The 5,997-nt window shown below is 40.9% G+C and overlaps 1 long non-coding RNA gene across 1 annotated transcript; it reads right to left on the minus strand.

Moving 5' to 3' along the window:
• Positions 1–203: 203 nt before the first annotated feature.
• LOC138904767 (uncharacterized) lies at positions 204–1,103 on the minus strand. Its single transcript, XR_011413474.1, has 3 exons — positions 1,018–1,103; positions 494–546; positions 204–315 (listed from the first exon to the last, which is right to left on the minus strand). It is a non-coding gene; the product is annotated as an uncharacterized lncRNA (long non-coding RNA).
• Positions 1,104–5,997: the final 4,894 nt, after the last annotated feature.

The following is a 5,997-nucleotide window of genomic DNA, read 5'->3' on the forward strand; positions in this document are numbered from 1 at the left end:
ATGATCTGGAGATATACTTACCTGCTGATACTGACTCAACTCCTTCAATATAGTAAGTAAAATTATTGTACGGCCTTATAAGGCTCGGTATATATAACTGCTCTGCCATAGTAGGCTCGCTTATAGGCGCTCGGCCATACTAGGCTATGTATCTCGACCATGCTGGGCTCGCTCATAGGCGCTCAGCCACAGTAGGCTCGGTATATAACTTTCCATCTGATCAGTGGTTGCCCAATAGGGGCCTGCCCATCGATTATAGCTCGATGGTAATGAAAATACTGTAATACTGTATATATAGGCTTGCTGCTCTCTTGACTGGAAGAAGACAATACTAAAATTGAATATAGAGTCTCGATAAGGAATAATATTGTAACTTATGAGACTAGAATAGTGTGAATAAATTCATGAATATGAACTTCTCTTTTTGTCTCATTACTAACACATGTAGCTACGAGATCATGCCAAAATGAAGGAAGGCTTAGCCTTAACATACCTTATCACAATCTTTTCAATCACCAAGTTGAACTCACCTCTTCGCACCTTAATCTACAAGAATGATAATAATACTATCGTTAAGTTACGAAAGGTACAACTATCGCACAACGAACGACAAACCTATTTTGTATTAAAACGGGCAGCATCTCCCCTATAATATGCCCTTCCTCCAACTTCAAGATAACACCAACAATAACAGCCCAACACACCCCAATCTCTTCGTACACAAAACGACCACCGTAGTAGTGTCAAACGACCCGAAAATGTTATGACGAACGACCAGCCAACCACCCTACATTTATATGGTGTTTATAAACCCCCTTCCTCCTCCAAAACTCCACAAAATAGTAATAAAACACGCAGCCCAACAGCAACACAAAACAGTCCACAAAACAGTCCGCTACAAGTGAATAACTCGAACTCACGGCTTCCGATCACCGTCCCGTGAGTTCTTACAAGTATAGAACGACTTACCATGAATTTACAGCAGAAAAAATGGATGAAAGAGAGCAGTAAACTCACCTTATTTGTTGGATAACTCAGCTCCTATCTTGGTTCTTCAAACTCTAAGTTTTACCTCCAATTGGAACTTGAAAGGGAGAGAAAATCAATTAGGGTTTGTGGGAAATATTTGGGAGGATTCTTTGCAGAGCTTATGTCTGGTTATTATGCTCTATTTTAAGTCTAATATATGAAGAAAATAGGCCCTTAAAAGGCCTCTTTGGACGACCCGAAATGGCCCATTTTTGGGCTTTCATTTAAGCAAGTAGGTGACACACCTACTTGTCACCTAGCAGCTTGCGCAGTATCGCAAAAATGCACATATCTCTCTACTCCGATGTCGTATTGACAAATGGTTTAATGCGTTATAAAATAGACTCATAGATCTTTAATTTGACGGGTGGAACACACCATAACTCTAAGTATATTGGGAGAAAATTGCAGTTACATTTGACCCAAAGTTTCAGTAAAACTTATGAATGTAACTTGTGATGACTTTCATCGACTTTTGTTCCACAACTCGCTTGACTTAAAAACATAACACACGGATGTAATACGACTAATATAAATCATAACATAATCTCTTTATCATGTTAATCACCCTAGTCTCACCCCAAAGGTACATGTTATAACATTCCCAACTTGTCGACTTTCGATGAAACATTGTTTTATTTAATTGCTTTAGCTTCTGAACTGTCCAACCCTCTTTGTACTTGTTGTTCATGATCTTCAATATTTGTAACCTCAGAGGTAACATGATTAACTTACTTTATATACTTTTAAATATTATCTCATTTTTTTGTCCTACATTAGTTTGCTTACGACGCATTTTTACATACGAAAATATAGGGTGTAACAACTTTTTAATTGAAAGAATTATATTCAAAATATTTATTTGAAAGGATTTTTATGTAGAAGGTATATATGAAAGAATTATATGTGAAAGACATTTATTTAAAGGATTTGATTTATTGTGTGTAATTATATTTATTAATTGTTGAGTGATATTAATGATATTCTTGTTGTCTACTGTGCATATTACTGGTTGTTTTATGTTGCCCTTATTGTTATCTGCTTCCTATTATTTTATATATTATATTGCACAGGCTATTAGACTAGCGAGTGACTTGACTGTACCTCGTCTCTACTCCACTGAGGTTAGTCTTGATACTTACTAGGTACCGACCGTGGTGTACTCATACTACACTTCTGCAAATTTTTTGTACAGAGCTAGGTATTAGAGATAACTCGTACAGAGTTAGAGTGGGATCGCAAGGATTCGAGGTAGAGTTTCTTGGTCATCGCAGTTCCTTGGAGTCTTTCCATTCAATTGTACTATTATTTATTATTCAAACAGTATTGAGCATTCGATCCTTGAGATCATTTCATGTATTCAGTTAGAGTTCGTGACTCAGTACTACCAGTATTGGGAGGTTGTCATATTTATAATTATTTCCGCTGTTAGTTTAAAACAAATGGCTTCAAAAATGTAATTGAAATCGGCTTACCTAGTCTTAGAGACTAGGTATAACGACCCGGCCGAACGTTTTGAGAGTTAGAGCCCCGAACCCCTATTAACTTCTTTCCCCATATCTATTTCTGCTATTGTGACTTGTCGGGATGATTGGTGTTGAGTTTCGGAGTGTTTTGGGACACTTAGTCCCTAAATGAGAGCTTAAGCCTTAGGATTTGGACCGTAGTCGGAACTGTGTGAAGACGACTCCGGAATGGAATTACGTCGGTTCCATTAGCTTTGTTAGGTGATTTTGGGTTTAGGGGCGTGTCCGGATTGTATTTTTGAGGTCCGTAGCTCATTTAGGCTTGAAATGGCAAAAGTCAAATTTTTGGAGTTTTGGGCCGGTAGTGGAATTTTTGATATCGGGGTCATTTTCCGATTCCAGAAGTTGGAGAAGATCTGTAATGTTGATTATGAATTTGCGCAAAATTTGAGGTCAATCGGACGTGATTTGATAGGTTTCGGCATCGGTTGTAGAATTTTGAAGTTTCAAGTTCTTTAAGTTTGAATTGGAGGGTGTTTCGTGATTTTAGCATTGTTTGATGTGATTTGAGAACTCGACTAAGTTTGTATGGTATTTTAGGATTGGTTGGTATGTTTGGCCGAGGTCCCGGGGGCCTCGGGTGTGTTTCAGATGCTCAACGGGTCATTTTTGGAGTTAGAAAAGTAGCAGATTCTGGTGTTTTATTGTAGAAAAATCCTTCATCGCGTTCGCGAGAGGTGCCTCACGATCGCGTAGAGCATCTGGGAAAGTCAGCTAAGTTGTTCTTCACGTTTGAGATGTTGTTCCTGCATTCGCGAAGGTGTGGGCCCTTAAGCCTATGCGTTCACGATATGGTCCTCCTGTTCGCATAGAGGAACGGGGCAGAGGAAGCTTCGGGCATTTAGCCTATGCATTCGCGAAGAGGTTCCAGCATTCGCAAAGGTGTGGGACCTTAAGCCTACGCGTTTGCGATATGTTCCTCGCGTTTGCATAGAGGAATGGGGCATAGGAAGATTGTTCATCGCGTTCGTGATCGTGATGTCGCGTTCGCGATGAAGAACGCACCTGGGCAGAATTTGAGGTTCAAAAATGAGGTTTGAGTTCATAACACAAAAATTTGATTGAGAGCTCGATAGAAGGCAAAATTTGGAGAGATTTTCGGAGGAAGTTTTTGGGAAATGGTTCCTAACTCCTCTATGGTTATATTCCACTAATCTATGGTTGATTTCATCATTTAATTTCGGATTTTGGGGTTGAAATTGGAAAAACATTGGAAGAACTTCTTCAACAAAGATTTCGAGTTTTGAAAGGGGATTTGTGGTCGGATTAGAGAAATTTTTATATGGTTAGACTCGTGAGTGAATGCGTGTTCGTATTTAGTGACTGTTACCCCATTCCGAGATGTGGGTCCCACGGGCGATTTTTGAGTTAATTTCGGAATTTTTGTTAAAGTGTTGATTTCATTAATTAGATGAGTCTATCATGGTTGTATTTATGATATGTAATTGCTTTTGGCTAGATTTGGGACATTCGGAGCCGGATATTCGTGGGAAAGGTATTGTGACCGATTGATTGAGCTTGGTTCAAGGTAAGTGGCTTGCCTAACCTTGTGTTGGAGACTTTTCCCTTAGGATGTTTGATATAAATTGATGTGTGGGCGCCGTGTACGTGAGGTGACGAGTACGTACACAGACTATTATTGCAAAAATCCCGTCTTTCCTTTCTAAATCATAAACAATTTTCCCTTATTAAATTGTACTAATATGTTTAATTGTTTAGCTTAGATTAGAGAAGCATGCTTACGTGTTTTAACTGCCTATTTGACATTCTGTGCGCCATGCTTAGTTAAGTCCCTACTTTGCTTGTATGTGTTATGTATAAAATGTATAACTCGATGCCTTACATGCCATATTATCTTGCGTTGCATATTTACTTTGGGACTATGGACGTATTCCGGGAGATCCCCCAGCACTGCATATTTACTTCGGGACTACGAACGTATTTCGGGAGATCCCCTAGCACTGCATATTTACTTTGGGACTACGGACGTATTCCAGGAGATCCTCCTGTACTGTATATTCATTCGGAACTACGGGACGATATCCCGAGAGATTTCCTACTGTGTTTACCTTGTTCTGAGCCGAGGGCTCCCTTAACTGTTAAATTTTTGAGAATTTCTTTAACTGTGTTACCGTAAATTTTACTTATATCTTTTATTGTTTAATTTATTATATTTACTTCGGTAGGGCCTTGACCTGACCTCGTCACTACTCGACTGAGGTTAGGCTTGGCACTTACTGGGTACCATTGTGGTGTACTCATACCCTTCCCTACTCATGTTTTCATGTGCAGATCCAGGTGCGAGCTATCAGCCTCGGGGTTAGTGCGTGCTGCTGATTTTAGGAGACTTCAACGTACTACTGCTTGCGTTTGCAGATCTTCGGAGTCCCCTTCTACTCCCTCGCCTAGAGAATTTCTTTATTATCTTCAGACTTTTGTATAGAGCTATATAGATTATAGCAGCTTGTGACTTAGTGATATTCCGGGACTTGGGAAATTATTTTGTATATGCCGAGTGGTACTACTCTTGGCTATTCACGATATGTTGTTGATCTTTAAAAATGTTGTGTTTGCTTTATATTTATTTTGTAATATTAGGCTTACTTAGTCGTAAAGACTAGGTGCCATCACAACACCTTACGGAGAGTTAATTTGGGTCGTGACAAGTTGGTATCAGAGCACTAGGTTCATAGGAGTCGCGAGTCACAAGTCGGTTTATTAGAGTCTCGCGGATCAGTGCGTAGACGTCCGTACTTGTCTTTGAGAGGCTATGTAACTGTTAAGAACAATCATATTCCTTTGATTTCCTTGTCGTGTGAGTTATTGACATCAAAATTCTAAAACTCTATTATATTCTTTCTCACTGAATAGTGAGGACCCGTACCGGGAGGACCGACGATCAGGCACCCGAGCCCCCTGTCAAAGCCGCCAGAGGCCGGGGTCGGGGTAGATGATGACCACGCGGTACAGCCCGAGCACCTACGAGAGCTGCGTCAGAGGAGCCCCCAGCAGCTCCAACTGGAGGGCCAGCACCGGAGATCCCTATTACTACTCTAGCCCTCCAGGAGACTTTAGCTCAGTTCATGAGCATGTTCAGCACTCTGGCTCAAGCTGGACTATTTCTGATAGCTCCCGCTACATCTAAGGCCGGGAGAGGGGCACAGACTCTCGCAACCCGCACTCCTGAGCAGAGGGTCCAGGTTGATCAGGCCCTAGAGTATATTCCTCTGCCCCCAGTGGCTCCGGTTCAGCATGAGACCAGAGTAGCTGCTTCTGAGGCAGAGTAACTCAGACTTGAGAGGTACAAGAAGTACAACCCACCTACTTTCAGCAGACTAGCTTCAGATGATGCTCTGGGTTTTCTTGAGGAGTGTCATCGTATTCTCCGCACTATGGGCATTGTGGAGACGAGTGGGGTTTTTTTCACCGCTTTCCGGCTGAG

Source organism: Nicotiana tomentosiformis, chromosome 2, assembly GCF_000390325.3.
Source record: "Nicotiana tomentosiformis chromosome 2, ASM39032v3, whole genome shotgun sequence".
Classification (NCBI taxonomy): Eukaryota; Viridiplantae; Streptophyta; class Magnoliopsida; order Solanales; family Solanaceae; genus Nicotiana; species Nicotiana tomentosiformis.